Genomic DNA, 25,771 nt, shown 5'->3' with positions numbered 1-25,771 from the left:
AATGACAATAAAACTCCTTGAACCTTGAAGTTGAACTTGGCGGAGCCCACTATTAGCTTCCTGTTGAATTATTGTCCCCGGTGCTGAATCCTTGTGAGAATTGGATCTGGAGGAGATTATATCAACAACATTGTGTCTGAAACTTGTAGAATACACATTTCAAGCTATATGAAGAGTTGGCTTTTTTAATTTGTGGTTTATTTCCTCCCATCGAGCTATAGGCGTATATGTTCCTAAATATCTACAGCCACGTAAATATTGTATCTCTCTCCAAGTGACTATATTTTATTATACTAATAATATTATTGTGTTTTCATTAACAAATAGAACTTGTTCTGCTTATTGCCTGGAGTAATTGTTGTTGAAGACAAAAATAGCCCACTCTCTGTATCTCTCTCTCTCCCTCATGTGTGTTGCAATCGTTATATGAAAATATTTAAACTACTTCGGTATACGCACGCACGCACGCACGCACGCACGCACACACGCACACGCACGCGCACATACGCACAAACGCACGCGCGCACATAATGTTTAGTCCATTCCCCCGTTTTGCCGAGAGCCCCTGGAACCCCGTCAAGGACCCACTTCTGAGAACTAGTGCTCTTATGTGCCTGGAGCCCTGGAGAGAAGCTGTCTGGTCTCGCGGCAACAAGTGTTTTAGACAACGCTGCTGGTGGCTTAATGCTACATTACAGAATAAAACTGCCCCTGCGAGCCACATTGTTTTGGCTTCATAGATATATTTATTTATTTTCATTTTCCCCAGACGTAAGCAACAAACAAAAAAAACGTTGATTTATTTGGGACATTAGAAACACTAAATCTAGCTTTATTAAACATCAGGGCCTTTCGCCTGGAAAATGATGAATTGTAATGGGCTACATTATTTTATTATCAAAGCACCATCTTGATTTCATGGTTTTATCTGAAAACTACACAAGATAACAGAGCCGCTGTTATCAAGATAACAGAGCCGCTGTTATCAAGATAACAGAGCCGCTGTTATCAAGATAACAGAGCCGCTGTTATCAAGATAACAGAGCCGCTGTTATCAAGATAACAGAGCCGCTGTTATCAAGATAACAGAGCCGCTGTTATCAAGATAACAGAGCCGCTGTTATCCTCCGGTTTTATGAGTGAAGTTGGAGTGCATAATGACGGAGGTGGAGTTGTTATTTTATTACACCAGAATCAGAATCAGTTATTTATCAGTTATTTATATTTATTATCACATCAAAAGTCAAAAATCACACCCATGTGAAGTGAGTTGTGCAACTCCGTGTGGGGGTCCCCGGAAGTTCTAGACCCACAGGACCACGGCCAGGGTGCCGGCCCGGTTCCGGCGAGCCGCCCCACGTCAGATTTGGCTTTTTCAGACACAACCTTGTTGGTAATCTCCTCCAGAGCACTCCAATTATCTCCAAATGGAACCCAAATGATGTAACATTCTCAGGCACACTGATCCACGAGTGTAATTAATACATTTTGCTTTATGGAAATTACTCTAGTTCATACTGATTAAGACAAGGCAAATGTCTCACATTGCTTCGGGCATTTATACTCAATACGTCGTCTCACTGTCGCAAAGCTGTGATACATTAATGACTGCATGGGTTCCAGCCCGCTTCGCTTCGCTGCGTTCCGTGAATTGGTGTCACTGCGCTACTCAGTCTGGTCAGAAAGGTGTTGACTCGTATTTCATAACATCGCCAGTTTTTCGTTGCCACTGTCGCAATATTGCTTGCTCTTTGTCGGTTTTCTGCTCTACATGTAAAGTGTCTTGAGACAACTTGTTGTGATTTGACACTTTTGAATTGAATTGAATTGAATTGAATTGAATTGAATTGAATTGAATTGAATTGAATTGAATTGAATTGAATTGAAGTTCAATTATAGCATCGATGAGGAATCCAAGCTAATTGAAACTGCATGTTTTCTATTCCTGAAAAGTCGCAATGCCAAAATGGAAGCCATCGTTCTCACCATAATAAAAGTCACAATGCCAAAATGGAAGCCATCGTTCTCACCATAATAAAAGTCACAATGCCAAAATGGAAGCCATCGTTCTCACCATAATAGAAAAGTCGCAATGCCAAAATGGAAGCCATCGTTCTTACCATAATAGAAAAGTCGCAATGCCAAAATGGAAGCCATCGTTCTCACCATAATAGAAAAGTCGCAATGCCAAAATGGAAGCCATCGTTCTCACCATAATAGAAAAGTCGCAATGCCAAAATGGAAGCCATCGTTCTCACCATAATAGAAAAGTCGCAATGCCAAAATGGAAGCCATCGTTCTCACCATAATAGAAAAGTCGCAATGCCAAAATGGAAGCCATCGTTCTCACCATAATAGAAAAGTCGCAATGCCAAAATGGAAGCCATCGTTCTCACCATAATAGAAAAGTCACAATGCCAAAATGGAAGCCATCGTTCTCACCATAATAGAAATGTAAATATATATATATTTTTTAAAATCTTGTTTTAGTGATGAAAAAACAGTGATGATGTCACTGGTGGACGGGTTTCTCAACTGCCCACAGCACTCCTATGAGAATGAGACACAGACTGAGTAGAAAAAGATTGTGCCATTTTATCTGATGTCAGACATCCAGGGACCACATACAGCGGGTCAGACCACATACAGCGGGTCAGACCACATACAGCAGGTCAGACATCCAGGGACCACATACTACTGGTCAGACCTCCAGGGACCACATACAGTGGGTCAGACATCCAGGGACCACATACAGTGGGTCAGACATCCAGGGACCACATACTGTGGGCCAGACATCCAGGGACCACATACAGCGGGTCAGATTGCTCATTTCGTGCCACACAATGCCTGAAAGCACTTCACCAGCAGTGGAGGTGAGACACCTGCAGGTGGAGGTGAGACACCTGCAGGTGGAGGTGAGACACCAGTGGAGGTGAGACACCTGTAGGTGGAGGTGAGACACCTGTAGGTGGAGGTGAGACACCAGTGGAGGTGAGACACCTGTAGGTGGAGGTGAGACACCTGTAGGTGGAGGTGAGACACCTGTAGGTGGAGGTGAGACACCAGTGGAGGTGAGACACCTGTAGGTGGAGGTGAGACACCTGTAGGTGGAGGTGAGACACCAGTGGAGGTGAGACACCTGCAGGTGGAGGTGAGACACCTGCAGGTGGAGGTGAGACACCTGTAGGTGGAGGTGAGACACCAGTGGAGGTGAGACACCTGCAGGTGGAGGTGAGACACCAGTGGAGGTGAGACACCTGCAGGTGGAGGTGAGACCCCTGCAGGTGGAGGTGAGACACCTGTAGGTGGAGGTGAGACACCTGCAGGTGGAGGTGAGACACCTGCAGGTGGAGGTGAGACCCCTGCAGGTGGAGGTGAGACACCTGCAGGTGTCAAAGTGAGCAAACTATTCAAAAGAAAAATGAAAGAAACTGGCATTATGTTAAAAAAGGCCTTTTGTGGAAGAAAATGCGTGCGTTATATCGCGTGTTATGTTTTCTAAGCCAGTGGTTCCCCAAAGTGGGGCCCGGGGACCCCTAGGGGTACTTGAGGGAGTTCCAGGGGGTCCGGGGACCCCTAGGGGTACTTGAGGGAGTTCCAGGGGGTCCGGGGACCCCTAGGGGTACTTGAGGGAGTTCCAGGGGGACCCCTAGGGGTACTTGAGGGAGTTCCAGGGCGTACCTAGCTCAATTATAGATAGTTAGGAACCAAATGGAAGTTCTAGACCCAAGTTCTGTAACTCTGAGAGTGTACAAATGGACCCGTTTGGGTCCATTTGGTTCCATTTGGACACTCTCAGAGGTAAAATAACAGTGGTTTTAGAATATAAATTGGGGTACCAGAGATAGAAATGCCATTAAATCGGGGGTCCGTAGCATAATGCGTGTGAAACTGGTGGTTCCATGAAATTAATATGTTTCGGAATCACTGCTAGAGCCATACAAATCCTCCCTTATTGGGGTCACTGGTTTCCACGTTTTCAAATGGGCGTCTGTGGCCTAATAAATGTTGATTTGGGGGTCCTTGACACGAGAAGGTTTGGGAACCACTGCTCTAAGCTCATACACTTTAAGAAGACGACGTGTTCATGTTGATGTTCTGTAGATAAAATGTTCTTTATAGATCATGGTCTCTGTCTATGATAGACCGGAGGTGTGGCGGTGACTGTTTTAACCCCCTGTCCATCCGTCTGTGAACAGCTAATCTCCCATCGACGTGAAACTGTGCACACACGCTCCCTAGATCTTTGCAAAACACATTTTTCATAATTATATTACATATTTTTGAGTGGTGCAACCACTCCAAGGAACAGCAATGTCTGTGTTCAACCGTGTGTTCATGTTTGTGTGTGACTATGAGCACCAGTACCAATGAGTACCACAAGTGGCGCTGTTTCTTTAAAGCTCAATTTGACTGGAACAACCTGCCCAGTTCGCTGTAGCTCTCTTGCCTCCTGTCATGTTATCAGCCATACCTTTTCACTCACCTTGAAACGACCTGCATTCTGTGTCTAATTTTATTTGAGGAATTAGTTTTGTACACTGCAGGTGCATGTCTATGTACTGTCTAGCTTTGTAAGGGTAAATACATGCACTATATTTTGGCATTTTTGGAGGATGGGTACTGTGGAAGTTTTGTTTGTGTACTACTACTGTATGCTTGAGTGCATTTCAGTTGTTTTGCTTTGTTCTGCACATGTTACTGCACCACTTCCAACTTGGCATCCCTATATATATATATATATATATATATATATATATATATATATATATATATATATATATATATGTGATTACTTTTCCAGAAATATTAATCTACGAGTTTGTAGACTGGATATTTTTAGCCAAGTGACACCATATCGTACGACAAAGTATGAATCAGTCTTAGTGGCAAAAAGGACCCCCTTGAAAAGGAAACGTCTCTTCCTTCTCAAGGCGGTTTATCCCTCTAATAAAATGTGTTTACCACAAGATGAGCTTGACGTGGGGGTGTTTTATAGGCAGGGTGTCCCTGTACCTCCATATATAGTAACAGCCTATGTTGGGAAACCCAATTTAAAAGAGGAACCCATTTCACTTTTATAACTTAGAAAATTGAACTCTAAACAATCTGCCGTTGGAGGGAGTGTAGAACAATAGCGATGCAACACGCACGCACGCGCACACACACACATGCCTATGTGTTCCGGACCTGCCCCTCCATTCCATTCCACCCTTCTTGGATGGCATCCATAATGTAAGGCATAATAAAGATTTAGCCTGTACTTAATCCCCGCCGACCATTAGATGGCGCTATTGGCTCAGAGCGTCAAGGTTTTCAGGCTGCACGGCTCCTATATTTGAAGCGACACCACCGGAATCGACGTACTTCCGGGAACACGGAATAATTTCCGGGGCACAGCTAGGGCAGATACTTTCCTTTTCATCATAATCGCTGGCAACGATCCCCCGAGGACACCATCATTTTTGTATTGACCTCCGAAAACATGGATGTTTTGTGTGATCACCTCAATCCTGGAATCCTGGAGTTGTAAAATGTGCTATATAAATGAAGTGGATTGGATACTTTTATTGTACTACATCTTGGAAATGTCCGTGAAGGTCTAAAGTGATACCTGCCCATTTTAAAGATTTGAGTACCACAGACGAAAAACAGTCTAAGTCCAAATTTCAGACTGACCCCTCCACGAAAAGGCCTTGTTGTCCTGAACCCTTATCTATCATTTATATATTATGGATCAATAGTGTGGACTTAGACTGTTATTCGTCTGTGGTACTCATTTATTCATGGTGGCAACCCAAAATGGCTAGAGAAAATGTTGTTTTCATATAAACCCCCTGTACTGCGTGCCACTTTGTAGACACTCTAACAACACCTGTTGAATAATATTAACAGTTCTACTGCGTAACCCGCGTTCCCCGTTATTTAATCCATGTGTCGGTGCTGCTTAATAGTTACGCTAAACCCGCTATTTGTTTAATGTGTTTAATTCGCCGTTTTTTTAATAATTAAAAAGAAAGAGCGGATTTGTCGCAGACCTGGTGACGAGGCCGATGATGACGAAACCGGAAATCTAGCCATGCGCTCTGGGCTGCTAGGGCTTCTGGGAAAATGAGTTCAATGCAAGTAAACAGGAGTTTTGACTGGAGCCTCTGCCTCCGCAGAGGCTGTTTTCGTTTCGCATTGTAATGGCGTCATGTTTTTCTCTTCAACCACAAACCATGGGACTATTTTCTGCTGGATCTTCGTGGATCAAAGCTGCAAATACTTGGGCGTATTATGCTCCAAAGGTAATAAGACAATCTAGGCAGCCTAGGTAGGATGGTAGGATGGTAGGATGGTAGGATGAATTTAAAGCCTTGAAAGTGCTAAGAAGGGAAACAAGGAAAAGCAGATATGTTAAAATGCACATAATTTGACTTTGACAGCATCTCCAGTGTTTTAGCTACATGTGAGTCGTCTGTGCGACTAAGACACTTTGTTCCCCTATAATGACATGGCCAGAATACGGACAATACTGTGTATGTGGATAATTCACACATGCAAACCAAAGAGCTGCATATCCTCTTCCCGTTTGTCTTTCTGTAGCTCTTAAATGACAGTTATCTGTAGATGTAGATGGTTGCACATTTTTGTTGAATGTTCACCTATGACATGCCCAGAATAGGAGACATGTGAATGTGCAGTATATAATACTTGCATTGTACCTGGAACCGTACCCAGATCATCTTGTTCACTGTATGAGAAAGTTAAAATTATATTCATAAAATAAAACGCCTTTGGGTAAAGGACACATCTGGTGGTATTGTAGCAGGGGTCTGCAACCTCCCAGACTCCCTGCCCAGGAGTTTAGACTTTTATAATGAATGTAGAATTATGCAGGATGTAATTTACATACAAAATGTGAGGAGACTTTATTCATGATTGTGACTACATTTGTTTGTAAATAGTTTAGCAAAAATCCTCTCCCTCACATTTATGCCAGTGTGCCAGTGATCACCATCCTTTCCTGTGTGAAAAGAGGAGTTAACAGGCAATTATGGGCACTGTATTTTGCCCGTAAACCTCAAGTTTAGCAGCATATACAGTAATATACAGTAATATACAGGTGTGATGGTACAATTCGGGAGTTTGACCGGAGTTTGTTGGAAAGTTTAACGGGAGTTTCCTGTAATATACACATCCGTATTTAGAGATGTCCCGATACTGTATCGGTATCGGGAAAAGTATCGGATCGGCCCTTATTTGTCATATCGGGTCAAATCGGTATCGGTGAATATGCCAGTCTAACCACCGATCCGACACAGGGGTTGACACTATGGTAGGTAAATAAAATGTCGGGGCATGTGGAGTTTGCTTTGGAGTTGCCCAAACTGCAAGTGCACATTTGAGTGAGGAGTCTGCTATAAACACAACACGAGATATATAGCTAGATTGCTATAAACACAACACGAGATATATAGCTAGATTGCTATAAACAAAACACGAGATATATAGCTAGATTGCTATAAACACAACACGAGATATATAGCTAGATTGCTATAAACACAACACGAGATATATAGCTAGATTGCTATAAACACAACATGAGATATATAGCTAGATTGCTATAAACACAACATGAGATCACGACACTGGTATCGGTATTCAGTATCGGTATCGGCTAACACAGAAATTGAGGTATCGGGATCGGATCGGAAGCGAAACAATCATCCTTATCCGTATTCCATGCTTTTTGCACAGCGATATCTCCCTCACACTTATGCCAGTGTGCCAGTGATCAGCCTCCTTTGCGCCCCCTGTTGTTGTAGCACATGTTTACACCCAATGGCAATGCCACTGTGTCGTTAAGGAGACGTTGAGTAATGGCGCTCTGCTGTAGCAGCATGATGAACTGATGACCACAGGGCCTCATGCAGTACGATAGAGACAGGAGGTACACTACGATGCAACAGCATCAAAGGGAGATATGACTAATGCACGTATACTGACATGGAACACGCCACTGGCCGGCGGTGGTACAACCTCTGGGGTCCCGCATGTTGACCTGATGCCGTGTATAATTTATCCCATTCTGGGCGGGAACCCCTTTTGGTGTTTAGAAGCATTATGTTGTGCTTTAGCTGTTGAAAAATAGCAGATCTACAAGCTCATAGCGCGGCACCGAGTGCCGCGCTATGAGCTTGTAGGTCTGCTATTTTTTGAAAAATCGTGAAAATGTGGCACAAATCTTTTTAATATATATTATTACTATTATTATTATATTATTATTATTATTATTAACTCAAAACGTTGCGTCTGGAGGGTTCGTGGAACTACATATTTTCAGATGGGGGTCGGCGGCCAAATACATGTAATTCTGGGGGTCCTTGACATGAAATAGTTTGAGAAACACTGACATAGAAACATATGGTTTCTCAGAAAACGGTCAGGATTTAGAAGACATTTTGTAGAATCTTTCTCAGGTCGAAATGGGATAAACACCGCTCAGCATCTGCTCTGGGGGACGGACGGACGGACTGACTTAGCTAAAAGTTTTCAGCTTTCAACGCATGCATGATGCTACTGTAAAAAAAGAAAAAAAGAGAAAAATAATGTGGCCTGTGGCGCACTGAACAGCACATACTCTCCATTGTAAATGAGTCGTGAGGCGCAGAGGCCCTGGAACAGGCTCTCTGTGGAGGAGCTGTCTGAGCCTTAAGGAGCGCTATGACAGATAATCTGTAGGAGATCTTACAGCGGAGCCAGCAGGGATTAGGAGATTATGACTAACCCGTTCTGTACGGGAACCCCTTGTGGTTTTTTTATTGAAAAATAGCAGATCTACAAGCTCGTAGCGCGGCACCGAGTGCCGCGCTACGAGCTTGTATGTCTGCTATTTCTTTTGGGAAAATCGTGAAAATGTGGTGCAAATCTTTTGAGTATATATATTCTTTCAGAGCGAATGTTTTTAACTCAAATCTTTGTTTCTAGGGAAGTTACAACATATTTTCAGATGCTGGTCGACGGCCAATTACATATAATTTTGGGGGTCCTTGACATGAAAATGTTTGAGAACGACTGACACACAAATATAGGGTTTTTCGAGAAAACTGTCACGATTTAGAAGACATTAATTTTGTAGAATCGTCCTCGGGTCTAAATGTGCTAATACTGAGCCATAACAACGAGAAGCTGCCGGCTGCGCTATATCAAACCCAAGGCCCAATAGGAGCGCTGGCCTAATTTCTTCCCGGGGACTCTGAGGGAGGGTAGCAGCGGTATATCTGCATGCTGGAACGCAGCTTGTGGCATCGTTTGATTTACAACGACACATGTTTCTTTCTCTGTATTTTATGTTCTATTTAATTCAATAAAGATTATGTTTCTGTGAGTTACTGTACCTCAGACATTTGTTGCTCTTTGCAGCCGCTATGCAAGAGGGTACCATTTATTATACAGTATGCAAGAGGTATGCAAGAGGGTACCATTTATTATACAGTATGCAAGAGGTATGCAAGAGGGTACCATTTATTATACAGTATGCAAGAGGTATGCAAGAGGGTACCATTTATTATACAGTATGCAAGAGGTATGCAAGAGGGTACCATTTATTATACAGTATGCAAGAGGTATGCAAGAGGGTACCATTTATTATACAGTATGCAAGAGGTATGCAAGAGGGTACCATTTATTATACAGTATGCAAGAGGGTACCATTTATTATACAGTATGCAAGAGGGTACCATTTATTATACAGTATGCAAGAGGGTACCATTGCTTTGAGGGGAGCTCGTTTTATCTAAAAAAAACAAAAACACTGACTGACTGAAACCCAGTGGTGGAAAAAGTACTCAATTGTTTTACTTAAGTAAAACTACTTTGTTACAAATAAAAGTACGGAATTGAAAATGTACTTGAGTAAAAGTACAAAAGTATCGGCATCAAAATGTACTTACAGTACAAAAAGTTAAAGTATACTCATTGTGCAGAATGTGTCATTTCACAAGTTCAAAATGTGTACAAAATCTATTGAAAATAGCAGATCTACAAGCTCACAGTGCGTCACGTTGCGACGCATTGAGAGCCTATTGAGAGCTATTGAGCCCATTGAGAGCTATTGAGCCTATAGCCAAGCTATAGGCTCCACACGGTCACACGCCCACGCCCACACTGTCCAAAGCAGACAAATAATCCGTGAATTATGTGATCTGGGTGTAAAACGCAACAGCCTGCTGACCAACTGGTATTAAATCATCCAATCAAGCTGCAGAACGCCAACCAGCTGGCCTATTTATCATCCAATTAGGAGGCAGAATGCTAAACAGTGATTCATGGCTCAAAGCCTAACAAGAGGAAGGATCCCATGACATGAACAACACGCACGCATGCACGCACGCGTGCACGTGCGCACACACGGACCACCCGGCTCCAGAATGTGTCTCCTCCTTCCCAGGGTAACAGATAATAAATCAGGCAACTCATTGCTACCTTCCTACATCAGTCATCTCCCTGCGTGACCACACGCACGCACGCACGCACGCACGCACGCACGCACGCACGCACGCACGCACGCACGCACGCACGCACGCACGCACGGTCCTGTCTTGTGATATATCTTGTTGCCAGCTTCACCTAGCTGGAAAGCAGGAACATCAGGGGTGCTTCTCTGTACTACCATGCCCAAACAGGTGTGCGTGTGCATGCGGGTGGGTGGGCATGCTTGTTTTGATGATGTGCATGTCTCTTGCCGGCGTCTCGTGGGCTGCTTAGCCTGCTTCCAAACAATTATTTTAATTTAGAAATGATGGGAGTCACAAAAAAACATGCACTCTAAATTACCTCCCCCTGGCCAGCCGGAGCGCCTGATGGAGGGGAAAGGAACTGGTCTCTATACTGCCTCCCCCTGGCCAGCCGGGGCGCCTGATGGAGGGGAAAGGAGCTGGTCTCTATACTGCCTCCCCCTGGCCAGCCGGGGCGCCTGATGGAGGGGAAAGGAACTGGTCTCTATACTGCCTTCCCCTGGCCAGCCAACTGTAGCTGTCCATGGTTCTACAGTAACTGTAGCTGTAACCATGGTTCTATAGTAACTGTAGCTGTCCATGGTTCTAGATTAACTGTAGCTGTAACCATGGTTCTATAGTAACTGCAGCTGTCCATGGTTCTAGATTAACTGTAGCTGTAACCATGGTTCTATAGTAACTGCAGCTGTCCATGGTTCTATAGTAACTGTAGCTGTCCATGGTTCTATAGTAACTGTAGCTGTCCATGGTTCTACATTAACTGTAGCTGTCCATGGTTCTATAGTAACTGTAGCTGTAACCATGGTTCTATAGTAACTGTAGCTGTCCATGGTTCTATAGTAACTGTAGCTGTCCATGGTTCTATAGTAACTGTAGCTGTAACCATGGTTCTATAGTAACTGTAGCTGTCCATGGTTCTACAGTAACTGTAGCTGTCCATGGTTCTATAGTAACTGTAGCTGTAACCATGGTTCTATAGTAACTGTAGCTGTAACCATGGTTCTATAGTAACTGTAGCTGTCCATGGTTCTACAGTAACTGTAGCTGTCCATGGTTCTATAGTAACTGTAGCTGTCCATGGTTCTATAGTAACTGTAGCTGTAACCATGGTTCTATAGTAACTGTAGCTGTCCATGGTTCTACAGTAACTGTAGCTGTCCATGGTTCTAAAGTAACTGTAGCTGTCCATGGTTCTATAGTAACTGTAGCTGTCCATGGTTCTATAGTAACTGTAGCTGTAACCATGGTTCTATAGTGACTGTAGCTGTAACCATGGTTCTATAGTAACTGTAGCTGTCCATGGTTCTACAGTAACTGTAGCTGTCCATGGTTCTATAGTAACTGTAGCTGTCCATGGTTCTATAGTAACTGTAGCTGTAACCATGGTTCTATAGTAACTGTAGCTGTCCATGGTTCTACAGTAACTGTAGCTGTCCATGGTTCTATAGTAACTGTAGCTGTCCATGGTTCTACAGTAACTGTAGCTGTCCATGGTTCTATAGTAACTGTAGCTGTCCATGGTTCTATAGTAACTGTAGCTGTAACCATGGTTCTATAGTAACTGTAGCTGTCCATGGTTCTACAGTAACTGTAGCTGTCCATGGTTCTATAGTAACTGTAGTTGTAACCATGTTTCTACAGTAACTGTAGCTGTAACCATGGTTCTATAGTAACTGTAGCTGTCCATGGTTCTATAGTAACTGTAGCTGTAACCATGGTTCTATAGTAACTGTAGCTGTCCATGGTTCTATAGTAACTGTAGCTGTAACCATGGTTCTATAGTAACTGTAGCTGTCCATGGTTCTATAGTAACTGTAGCTGTAACCATGGTTCTATAGTAACTGTAGCTGTAACCATGGTTCTATAGTAACTGTAGCTGTCCATGGTTCTATAGTAACTGTAGCTGTCCATGGTTCTATAGTCACTGTATCTGTCCATGGTTCTACATTAACTGTAGCTGTCCATGGTGCTATAGTAACTGTAGCTGTCCATGGTTCTCTAGTAACTGTAGCTGTCCATGGTTCTATAGTAACTGTAGCTGTAACCATGGTTCTATAGTAACTGTAGCTGTAACCATGGTTCTATAGTAACTGTAGCTGTAACCATGGTTCTCTAGTAACTGTAGCTGTCCATGGTTCTCTAGTAACTGTAGCTGTCCATGGTTCTCTAGTAACTGTAGCTGTCCATGGTTCTCTAGTAACTGTAGCTGTCCATGGTTCTATAGTCACTGTATCTGTCCATGGTTCTACATTAACTGTAGCTGTCCATGGTGCTATAGTAACTGTAGCTGTCCATGGTTCTCTAGTAACTGTAGCTGTCCATGGTGCTATAGTAACTGTAGCTGTCCATGGTTCTCTAGTAACTGTAGCTGTCCATGGTTCTATAGTAACTGTAGCTGTCCATGGTTCTACAGTAACTGTAGCTGTCCATGGTTCTATAGTAACTGTAGCTGTCCATGGTTCTACAGTAACTGTAGCTGTCCATGGTTCTATAGTAACTGTAGCTGTCCATGGTTCTATAGTAACTGTAGCTGTAACCATGGTTCTATAGTAACTGTAGCTGTAACCATGGTTCTATAGTAACTGTAGCTGTCCATGGTTCTACAGTAACTGTAGCTGTCCATGGTTCTATAGTAACTGTAGCTGTCCATGGTTCTATAGTAACTGTAGCTGTCCATGGTTCTATAGTAACTGTAGCTGTAACCATGGTTCTATAGTAACTGTAGCTGTCCATGGTTCTATAGTAACTGTAGCTGTCCATGGTTCTATAGTAGCTGTAGCTGTCCATGGTTCTATAGTAACTGTAGCTGTAACCATGGTTCTATAGTAACTGTAGCTGTCCATGGTTCTATAGTAACTGTAGCTGTCCATGGTTCTATAGTAACTGTAGCTGTAACCATGGTTCTACAGTAACTGTAGCTGTCCATGGTTCTACAGTAACTGTAGCTGTCCATGGTTCTATAGTAACTGTAGCTGTAACCATGGTTCTATAGTAACTGTAGCTGTCCATGGTTCTATAGTAGCTGTCCATGGTTCTATAGTAGCTGTCCATGGTTCTATAGTAACTGTAGCTATAACCATGGTTCTATAGTAACTGTAGCTGTCCATGGTTCTATAGTAGCTGTCCATGGTTCTATAGTAGCTGTAACCATGGTTCTATAGTAACTGTAGCTGTAACCATGGTTCTACAGTAACTGTAGCTGTCCATGGTTCTATAGTAACTGTAGCTGTCCATGGTTCTATAGTAACTGTAGCTGTCCATGGTTCTATAGTAACTGTAGCTGTAACCATGGTTCTATAGTAACTGTAGCTGTCCATGGTTATATAGTAACTGTAGCTGCCCATGGTTCTATAGTAACTGTAGCTGTAACCATGGTTCTATAGTAACTGTAGCTGTAACCATGGTTCTATAGTCACTGTAGCTGTCCATGGTTCTATAGTAACTGTAGCTGTAACCATGGTTCTACAGTAACTGTAGCTGTAACCATGGTTCTATAGTAACTGTAGCTGTCCATGGTTCTATAGTAACTGTAGCTGTCCATGGTTCTATAGTAACTGTAGCTGTAACCATGGTTCTATAGTGACTGTAGCTGTAACCATGGTTCTATAGTAACTGTAGCTGTCCATGGTTCTACAGTAACTGTAGCTGTCCATGGTTCTATAGTAACTGTAGCTGTCCATGGTTCTATAGTAACTGTAGCTGTAACCATGGTTCTATAGTAACTGTAGCTGTCCATGGTTCTACAGTAACTGTAGCTGTCCATGGTTCTATAGTAACTGTAGCTGTCCATGGTTCTACAGTAACTGTAGCTGTCCATGGTTCTATAGTAACTGTAGCTGTCCATGGTTCTATAGTAACTGTAGCTGTAACCATGGTTCTATAGTAACTGTAGCTGTCCATGGTTCTACAGTAACTGTAGCTGTCCATGGTTCTATAGTAACTGTAGTTGTAACCATGTTTCTACAGTAACTGTAGCTGTAACCATGGTTCTATAGTAACTGTAGCTGTCCATGGTTCTATAGTAACTGTAGCTGTAACCATGGTTCTATAGTAACTGTAGCTGTCCATGGTTCTATAGTAACTGTAGCTGTAACCATGGTTCTATAGTAACTGTAGCTGTCCATGGTTCTATAGTAACTGTAGCTGTAACCATGGTTCTATAGTAACTGTAGCTGTAACCATGGTTCTATAGTAACTGTAGCTGTCCATGGTTCTATAGTAACTGTAGCTGTCCATGGTTCTATAGTCACTGTATCTGTCCATGGTTCTACATTAACTGTAGCTGTCCATGGTGCTATAGTAACTGTAGCTGTCCATGGTTCTCTAGTAACTGTAGCTGTCCATGGTTCTATAGTAACTGTAGCTGTAACCATGGTTCTATAGTAACTGTAGCTGTAACCATGGTTCTATAGTAACTGTAGCTGTAACCATGGTTCTCTAGTAACTGTAGCTGTCCATGGTTCTCTAGTAACTGTAGCTGTCCATGGTTCTCTAGTAACTGTAGCTGTCCATGGTTCTCTAGTAACTGTAGCTGTCCATGGTTCTATAGTCACTGTATCTGTCCATGGTTCTACATTAACTGTAGCTGTCCATGGTGCTATAGTAACTGTAGCTGTCCATGGTTCTCTAGTAACTGTAGCTGTCCATGGTGCTATAGTAACTGTAGCTGTCCATGGTTCTCTAGTAACTGTAGCTGTCCATGGTTCTATAGTAACTGTAGCTGTCCATGGTTCTACAGTAACTGTAGCTGTCCATGGTTCTATAGTAACTGTAGCTGTCCATGGTTCTACAGTAACTGTAGCTGTCCATGGTTCTATAGTAACTGTAGCTGTCCATGGTTCTATAGTAACTGTAGCTGTAACCATGGTTCTATAGTAACTGTAGCTGTAACCATGGTTCTATAGTAACTGTAGCTGTCCATGGTTCTACAGTAACTGTAGCTGTCCATGGTTCTATAGTAACTGTAGCTGTCCATGGTTCTATAGTAACTGTAGCTGTCCATGGTTCTATAGTAACTGTAGCTGTAACCATGGTTCTATAGTAACTGTAGCTGTCCATGGTTCTATAGTAACTGTAGCTGTCCATGGTTCTATAGTAGCTGTAGCTGTCCATGGTTCTATAGTAACTGTAGCTGTAACCATGGTTCTATAGTAACTGTAGCTGTCCATGGTTCTATAGTAACTGTAGCTGTCCATGGTTCTATAGTAACTGTAGCTGTAACCATGGTTCTACAGTAACTGTAGCTGTCCATGGTTCTACAGTAACTGTAGCTGTCCATGGTTCTATAGTAACTGTAGCTGTAACCATGGTTCTATAGTAACTGTAGCTGTCCATGGTTCTATAGTAGCTGTCCATGGTTCTATAGTAGCTGTCCATGGTTCTATAGTAACTGTAGCTATAACCATGGTTCTATAGTAACTGTAGCTGTCCATGGTTCTATAGTAGCTGTCCATGGTTCTATAGTAGCTGTAACCATGGTTCTATAGTAACTGTAGCTGTAACCATGGTTCTACAGTAACTGTAGCTGTCCATGGTTCTATAGTAACTGTAGCTGTCCATGGTTCTATAGTAACTGTAGCTGTCCATGGTTCTATAGTAACTGTAGCTGTAACCATGGTTCTATAGTAACTGTAGCTGTCCATGGTTATATAGTAACTGTAGCTGCCCATGGTTCTATAGTAACTGTAGCTGTAACCATGGTTCTATAGTAACTGTAGCTGTAACCATGGTTCTATAGTCACTGTAGCTGTCCATGGTTCTATAGTAACTGTAGCTGTAACCATGGTTCTACAGTAACTGTAGCTGTAACCATGGTTCTATAGTAACTGTAGCTGTCCATGGTTCTATAGTAACTGTAGCTGTAACCATGGTTCTATAGTAACTGTAGCTGTCCATGGTTCTATAGTAACTGTATCTGTAACCATGGTTCTATAGTAACTGTAGCTGTAACCATGGTTCTATAGTAACTGTAGCTGTCCATGGTTCTATAGTAACTGTAGCTGTCCATGGTTCTATAGTCACTGTATCTGTCCATGGTTCTACATTAACTGTAGCTGTCCATGGTGCTATAGTAACTGTAGCTGTCCATGGTTCTCTAGTAACTGTAGCTGTCCATGGTTCTATAGTAACTGTAGCTGTAACCATGGTTCTATAGTAACTGTAGCTGTAACCATGGTTCTATAGTAACTGTAGCTGTAACCATGGTTCTCTAGTAACTGTAGCTGTCCATGGTTCTCTAGTAACTGTAGCTGTCCATGGTTCTCTAGTAACTGTAGCTGTCCATGGTTCTCTAGTAACTGTAGCTGTCCATGATTCTATAGTCACTGTATCTGTCCATGGTTCTACATTAACTGTAGCTGTCCATGGTGCTATAGTAACTGTAGCTGTCCATGGTTCTCTAGTAACTGTAGCTGTCCATGGTGCTATAGTAACTGTAGCTGTCCATGGTTCTCTAGTAACTGTAGCTGTCCATGGTTCTATAGTAACTGTAGCTGTCCATGGTTCTATAGTAACTGTAGCTGTCCATGGTTCTACAGTAACTGTAGCTGTCCATGGTTCTATAGTAGCTGTCCATGGTTCTATAGTAGCTGTCCATGGTTCTATAGTAACTGTAGCTATAACCATGGTTCTATAGTAACTGTAGCTGTCCATGGTTCTATAGTAGCTGTCCATGGTTCTATAGTAGCTGTAACCATGGTTCTATAGTAACTGTAGCTGTAACCATGGTTCTACAGTAACTGTAGCTGTCCATGGTTCTATAGTAACTGTAGCTGTCCATGGTTCTATAGTAACTGTAGCTGTCCATGGTTCTATAGTAACTGTAGCTGTAACCATGGTTCTATAGTAACTGTAGCTGTCCATGGTTATATAGTAACTGTAGCTGCCCATGGTTCTATAGTAACTGTAGCTGTAACCATGGTTCTATAGTAACTGTAGCTGTAACCATGGTTCTATAGTCACTGTAGCTGTCCATGGTTCTATAGTAACTGTAGCTGTAACCATGGTTCTACAGTAACTGTAGCTGTAACCATGGTTCTATAGTAACTGTAGCTGTCCATGGTTCTATAGTAACTGTAGCTGTAACCATGGTTCTATAGTAACTGTAGCTGTCCATGGTTCTATAGTAACTGTAGCTGTAACCATGGTTCTATAGTAACTGTAGCTGTCCATGGTTCTATAGTAACTGTAGCTGTAACCATGGTTCTATAGTAACTGTAGCTGTAACCATGGTTCTATAGTAACTGTAGCTGTCCATGGTTCTATAGTAACTGTAGCTGTCCATGGTTCTATAGTCACTGTATCTGTCCATGGTTCTACATTAACTGTAGCTGTCCATGGTGCTATAGTAACTGTAGCTGTCCATGGTTCTCTAGTAACTGTAGCTGTCCATGGTTCTATAGTAACTGTAGCTGTAACCATGGTTCTATAGTAACTGTAGCTGTAACCATGGTTCTATAGTAACTGTAGCTGTAACCATGGTTCTCTAGTAACTGTAGCTGTCCATGGTTCTCTAGTAACTGTAGCTGTCCATGGTTCTCTAGTAACTGTAGCTGTCCATGGTTCTCTAGTAACTGTAGCTGTCCATGGTTCTATAGTCACTGTATCTGTCCATGGTTCTACATTAACTGTAGCTGTCCATGGTGCTATAGTAACTGTAGCTGTCCATGGTTCTCTAGTAACTGTAGCTGTCCATGGTGCTATAGTAACTGTAGCTGTCCATGGTTCTCTAGTAACTGTAGCTGTCCATGGTTCTATAGTAACTGTAGCTGTCCATGGTTCTATAGTAACTGTAGCTGTCCATGGTTCTACAGTAACTGTAGCTGTCCATGGTTCTATAGTAACTGTAGCTGTCCATGGTTCTACAGTAACTGTAGCTGTAACCATGGTTCTATAGTAACTGTAGCTGTCCATGGTTCTACAGTAACTGTAGCTGTCCATGGTTCTATAGTAACTGTAGCTGTCCATGGTTCTATAGTAACTGTAGCTGTAACCATGGTTCTATAGTAACTGTAGCTGTCCATGGTTCTATAGTAGCTGTAGCTGTCCATGGTTCTATAGTAACTGTAGCTGTAACCATGGTTCTATAGTAACTGTAGCTGTCCATGGTTCTATAGTAACTGTAGCTGTAACCATGGTTCTACAGTAACTGTAGCTGTCCATGGTTCTACAGTAACTGTAGCTGTCCATGGTTCTATAGTAACTGTAGCTGTAACCATGGTTCTATAGTAACTGTAGCTGTCCATGGTTCTATAGTAGCTGTCCATGGTTCTATAGTAGCTGTCCATGGTTCTATAGTAACTGTAGCTATAACCATGGTTCTATAGTAACTGTAGCTGTCCATGGTTCTATAGTAGCTGTCCATGGTTCTATAGTAGCTGTAACCATGGTTCTATAGTAACTGTAGCTGTAACCATGGTTCTACAGTAACTGTAGCTGTCCATGGTTCTATAGTAACTGTAGCTGTCCATGGTTCTATAGTAACTGTAGCTGTCCATGGTTCTATAGTAACTGTAGCTGTAACCATGGTTCTATAGTAACTGTAGCTGTCCATGGTTCTATAGTAACTGTAGCTGTAACCATGGTTCTATAGTAACTGTAGCTATAACCATGGTTCTATAGTAACTGTAGCTGTCCATGGTTCTATAGTAACTGTAGCTATAACCATGGTTCTATAGTAACTGTAGCTGTAACCATGGTTCTATAGTAACTGTAGCTATAACCATGGTTCTATAGTAACTGTAGCTGTAACCATGGTTCTATAGTAACTGTAGCTATAACCATGGTTCTATAGTAACTGTAGCTATAACCATGGTTCTATAGTAACTGTAGCTGTAACCATGGTTCTATAGTAACTGTAGCTATAACCATGGTTCTATAGTAACTGTAGCTGTAACCATGGTTCTATAGTAACTGTAGCTATAACCATGGTTCTAAAGTAACTGTAGCTATAACCATGGTTCTATAGTAACTGTAGCTGTAACCATGGTTCTACAGTAACTGTAGCTGTCCATGGTTCTATAGTAACTGTAGCTGTCCATGGTGCTATAGTAACTGTAGCTGTAACCATGGTTCTATAGTAACTGTAGCTATAACCATGGTTCTAAAGTAACTGTAGCTATAACCATGGTTCTATAGTAACTGTAGCTGTAACCATGGTTCTAAAGTAACTGTAGCTATAACCATGGTTCTATAGTAACTGTAGCTGTCCATGGTTCTACAGTAACTGTAGCTGTAACCATGGTGCTATAGTAACTGTAGCTGTAACCATGGTGCTATAGTAACTGTAGCTGTAACCATGGTTCTATAGTAACTGTAGCTATAACCATGGTTCTAAAGTAACTGTAGCTATAACCATGGTTCTACAGTAACTGTAGCTGTCCATGGTTCTATAGTAACTGTAGCTGTCCATGGTTCTATAGTAACTGTAGCTGTCCATGGTTCTATAGTAACTGTAGCTGTAACCATGGTTCTACAGTAACTGTAGCTGTCCATGGTTCTACAGTAACTGTAGCTGTAACCATGGTTCTATAGTAACTGTAGCTGTAACCATGGTTCTATAGTAACTGTAGCTGTCCATGGTGCTATAGTAACTGTAGCTGTCCATGGTTCTATAGTAACTGTAGCTGTAACCATGGTTCTATAGTAACTGTAGCTGTCCATGGTTCTACAGTAACTGTAGCTGTCCATGGTTCTATAGTAACTGTAGTTCTATAGTAACTGTAGCTGTCCATGGTTCTATAGTAACTGTAGTTCTATAGTAACTGTAGCTGTCCATGGTTCTACAGTAACTGTAGCTGTCCATGGTTCTACAGTAACTGTAGCTATAACCATGGTTCTATAGTAACTGTAGCTGTCCATGGTTCTATAGTAACTGTAGCTGTAACTATGGTTCTATAGTAACTGTAGCTGTCCATGGTTCTATAGTAACTGTAGCTGTAACCATGGTTCTATAGTAACTGTAGCTGTCCATGGTTCTATAGTAACTGTAGCTATAACCATGGTTCTATAGTAACTGTAGCTGTCCATGGTTCTATAGTAACTGTAGCTGTAACTATGGTTCTATAGTAACTGTAGCTATAACCATGGTTCTATAGTAACTGTAGCTGTCCATGGTTCTATAGTAACTGTAGCTGTCCATGGTTCTATAGTAACTGTAGCTGTAACCATGGTTCTATAGTAACTGTAGCTGTCCATGGTGCTATAGTAACTGTAGCTGTCCATGGTTCTATAGTAACTGTAGCTGTAACCATGGTTCTATAGTAACTGTAGCTGTCCATGGTTCTACAGTAACTGTAGCTGTCCATGGTTCTATAGTAACTGTAGTTCTATAGTAACTGTAGCTGTCCATGGTTCTATAGTAACTGTAGTTCTATAGTAACTGTAGCTGTCCATGGTTCTATAGTAACTGTAGTTCTATAGTAACTGTAGCTGTAACCATGGTTCTATAGTAACTGTAGCTGTAACCATGGTTCTATAGTAACTGTAGCTGTAACCATGGTTCTATAGTAACTGTAGCTGTAACCATGGTTCTATAGTAACTGTAGCTGTAACCATGGTTCTACAGTAACTGTAGCTGTCCATGGTTCTATAGTAACTGTAGCTGTAACCATGGTTCTATAGTAACTGTAGCTGTCCATGGTTCTATAGTAACTGTAGCTGTAACTATGGTTCTATAGTAACTGTAGCTGTCCATGGTTCTATAGTAACTGTAGCTGTAACCATGGTTCTATAGTAACTGTAGCTGTCCATGGTTCTATAGTAACTGTAGCTATAACCATGGTTCTATAGTAACTGTAGCTGTCCATGGTTCTATAGTAACTGTAGCTGTAACTATGGTTCTATAGTAACTGTAGCTGTCCATGGTTCTATAGTAACTGTAGCTGTAACCATGGTTCTATAGTAACTGTAGCTGTCCATGGTTCTATAGTAACTGTAGCTGTAACCATGGTTCTATAGTAACTGTAGCTGTAACTATGGTTCTATAGTAACTGTAGCTGTCCATGGTTCTATAGTAACTGTAGCTGTAACCATGGTTCTACAGTAACTGTAGCTGTCCATGGTTCTATAGTAACTGTAGCTGTAACTATGGTTCTATAGTAACTGTAGCTGTCCATGGTTCTATAGTAACTGTAGCTGTAACCATGGTTCTATAGTAACTGTAGCTGTCCATGGTTCTATAGTAACTGTAGCTGTAACTATGGTTCTATAGTAACTGTAGCTGTCCATGGTTCTATAGTAACTGTAGCTGTAACTATGGTTCTATAGTAACTGTAGCTGTCCATGGTTCTATAGTAGCTGTAGCTGTCCATGGTTCTATAGTAACTGTAGCTGTAACCATGGTTCTACAGTAACTGTAGCTGTAACCATGGTTCTTTAGTAACTGTAGCTGTCCATGGTTCTACAGTAACTGTAGCTGTCCATGGTTCTATAGTAACTGTAGCTGTAACCATGGTTCTATAGTAACTGTAGCTGTCCATGGTTCTATAGTAACTGTAGCTGTAACCATGGTTCTATAGTAACTGTAGCTGTAACCATGGGTCTATAGTAACTGTAGCTGTAACCATGGTTCTATAGTAACTGTAGCTGTAACCATGGTTCTATAGTAACTGTAGCTGTAACCATGGTTCTATAGTAACTGTAGTTGTCCATGGTTCTATAGTAACTGTAGCTGTCCATGGTTCTACAGTAACTGTAGCTGTAACCATGGTTCTATAGTAACTGTAGCTGTCCATGGTTATATAGTAACTGTAGCTGTCCATGGTTCTATAGTAACTGTAGCTGTAACCATGGTTCTATAGTAACTGTAGCTGTCCATGGTTCTATAGTAACTGTAGCTGTAACCATGGTTCTATAGTAACTGTAGCTGTCCATGGTTCTATAGTAACTGTAGCTGTCCATGGTTCTATAGTAACTGTAGCTGTCCATGGTTCTATAGTAACTGTAGCTGTCCATGGTTCTATAGTCACTGTAGCTGTCCATGGTTCTATAGTAACTGTAGCTGTCCATGGTTCTATAGTAACTGTAGTTGTAACCATGGTTCTATAGTAACTGTAGCTGTCCATGGTTCTATAGTAACTGTAGCTGTCCATGGTTCTATAGTAACTGTAGCTGTAACCATGGTTCTATAGTAACTGTAGCTGTCCATGGTTCTATAGTAACTGTAGCTGTAACCATGGTTCTATAGTAACTGTAGCTGTCCATGGTTCTATAGTAACTGTAGCTGTCCATGGTTCTATAGTAACTGTAGCTGTCCATGGTTCTATAGTAACTGTAGTTGTAACCATGGTTCTATAGTAACTGTAGCTGTAACCATGGTTCTATAGTAACTGTAGCTGTCCATGGTTCTATAGTCACTGTAGCTGTCCATGGTTCTATAGTAACTGTAGCTGTCCATGGTTCTATAGTAACTGTAGCTGTAACCATGGTTCTATAGTCACTGTAGCTGTCCATGGTTCTATAGTAACTGTAGCTGTCCATGGTTCTATAGTAACTGTAGCTGTAACCATGGTTCTATAGTCACTGTAGCTGTCCATGGTTCTATAGTAACTGTAGCTGTAACCATGGTTCTATAGTAACTGTAGCTGTAACCATGGTTCTACAGTAACTGTAGCTGTCCATGGTTCTATAGTAACTGTAGCTGTAACCATGGTTCTACAGTAACTGTAGCTGTCCATGATTCTATAGTAACTGTAGCTGTAACCATGGTTCTGACGTCACTGTAGCTGTCCATGGTTCTATAGTAACTGTAGCTGTAACCATGGTTCTACAGTAACTGTAGCTGTCCATGGTTCTATAGTAACTGTAGCTGTAACCATGGTTCTATAGTAACTGTAGCTGTCCATGGTTCTATAGTAACTGTAGCTGTCCATGGTTCTATAGTAACTGTAGCTGTAACCATGGTTCTATAGTCACTGTAGCTGTAACCATGGTTCTATAGTAACTGTAGCTGTAACCATGGTTCTATAGTAACTGTAGCTGTCCATGGTTCTATAGTAACTGTAGCTGTAACCATGGTTCTACAGTAACTGTAGCTGTCCATGGTTCTATAGTAACTGTAGCTGTCCATGGTTCTATAGTAACTGTAGCTGTAACCATGGTTCTATAGTCACTGTAGCTGTCCATGGTTCTATAGTAACTGTAGCTGTCCATGGTTCTATAGTAACTGTAGTTGTAACCATGGTTCTATAGTCACTGTAGCTGTCCATGGTTCTATAGTAACTGTAGCTGTAACCATGGTTCTATAGTAACTGTAGCTGTAACCATGGTTCTACAGTAACTGTAGCTGTCCATGGTTCTATAGTAACTGTAGCTGTCCATGGTTCTATAGTAACTGTAGCTGTCCATGGTTCTACAGTAACTGTAGCTGTAACCATGGTTCTACAGTAACTGTAGCTGTCCATGGTTCTATAGTAACTGTAGCTGTAACCATGGTTCTATAGTAACTGTAGCTGTAACCATGGTTCTACAGTAACTGTAGCTGTCCATGGTTCTATAGTAACTGTAGCTGCCCATGGTTCTATAGTAACTGTAGCTGTCCATGGTTCTATAGTAACTGTAGCTGTCCATGGTTCTATAGTAACTGTAGCTGTAACCATGGTTCTATAGTAACTGTAGCTGTCCATGGTTCTATAGTAACTGTAGCTGTAACCATGGTTCTACAGTAACTGTAGCTGTAACCATGGTTCCATAGTAACTGTAGCTGTCCATGGTTCTATAGTAACTGTAGCTGTAACCATGGTGCTATAGTAACTGTAGCTGTCCATGGTTCTATAGTAACTGTAGCTGTCCATGGTTCTATAGTAACTGTAGCTGTAACCATGGTTCTATAGTAACTGTAGCTGTAACCATGGTTCTGACGTCACTGTAGCTGTCCATGGTTCTATAGTAACTGTAGCTGTAACCATGGTTCTATAGTAACTGTAGCTGTAACCATGGTTCTGACGTCACTGTAGCTGTCCATGGTTCTATAGTAACTGTAGCTGTAACCATGGTTCTACAGTAACTGTAGCTGTCCATGGTTCTATAGTAACTGTAGCTGTAACCATGGTTCTATAGTAACTGTAGCTGTCCATGGTTCTATAGTAACTGTAGCTGTCCATGGTTCTATAGTAACTGTAGCTGTAACCATGGTTCTATAGTCACTGTAGCTGTAACCATGGTTCTATAGTAACTGTAGCTGTAACCATGGTTCTATAGTAACTGTAGCTGTCCATGGTTCTATAGTAACTGTAGCTGTAACCATGGTTCTACAGTAACTGTAGCTGTCCATGGTTCTATAGTAACTGTAGCTGTCCATGGTTCTATAGTCACTGTAGCTGTAACCATGGTTCTATAGTCACTGTAGCTGTAACCATGGTTCTATAGTAACTGTAGCTGTAACCATGGTTCTATAGTAACTGTAGCTGTAACCATGGTTCTATAGTAACTGTAGCTGTCCATGGTTCTATAGTAACTGTAGCTGTAACCATGGTTCTACAGTAACTGTAGCTGTCCATGGTTCTATAGTAACTGTAGCTGTCCATGGTTCTATAGTAACTGTAGCTGTAACCATGGTTCTACAGTAACTGTAGCTGTCCATGGTTCTATAGTAACTGTAGCTGTCCATGGTTCTATAGTAACTGTAGCTGTAACCATGGTTCTATAGTAACTGTAGCTGTCCATGGTTCTATAGTAACTGTAGCTGTAACCATGGTTCTACAGTAACTGTAGCTGTCCATGGTTCTACAGTAACTGTAGCTGTCCATGGTTCTATAGTAACTGTAGCTGTAACCATGGTTCTATAGTAACTGTAGCTGTAACCATGGTTCTATAGTAACTGTAGCTGTCCATGGTTCTATAGTAGCTGTCCATGGTTCTATAGTAGCTGTCCATGGTTCTATAGTAACTGTAGCTATAACCATGGTTCTATAGTAACTGTAGCTGTCCATGGTTCTATAGTAGCTGTCCATGGTTCTATAGTAGCTGTAACCATGGTTCTATAGTAACTGTAGCTGTAACCATGGTTCTACAGTAACTGTAGCTGTCCATGGTTCTATAGTAACTGTAGCTGTCCATGGTTCTATAGTAACTGTAGCTGTCCATGGTTCTATAGTAACTGTAGCTGTAACCATGGTTCTATAGTAACTGTAGCTGTCCATGGTTCTATAGTAACTGTAGCTGTAACCATGGTTCTATAGTAACTGTAGCTATAACCATGGTTCTATAGTAACTGTAGCTGTCCATGGTTCTATAGTAACTGTAGCTATAACCATGGTTCTATAGTAACTGTA

This window comes from Electrona antarctica (genome assembly GCF_951216825.1).
Source record: "Electrona antarctica genome assembly, chromosome: 11".
Lineage (NCBI taxonomy): Eukaryota > Metazoa > Chordata > Actinopteri > Myctophiformes > Myctophidae > Electrona > Electrona antarctica.
The sequence above is the reverse complement of the archived record's forward strand: the minus strand, read 5'-3'. Positions refer to the sequence as shown.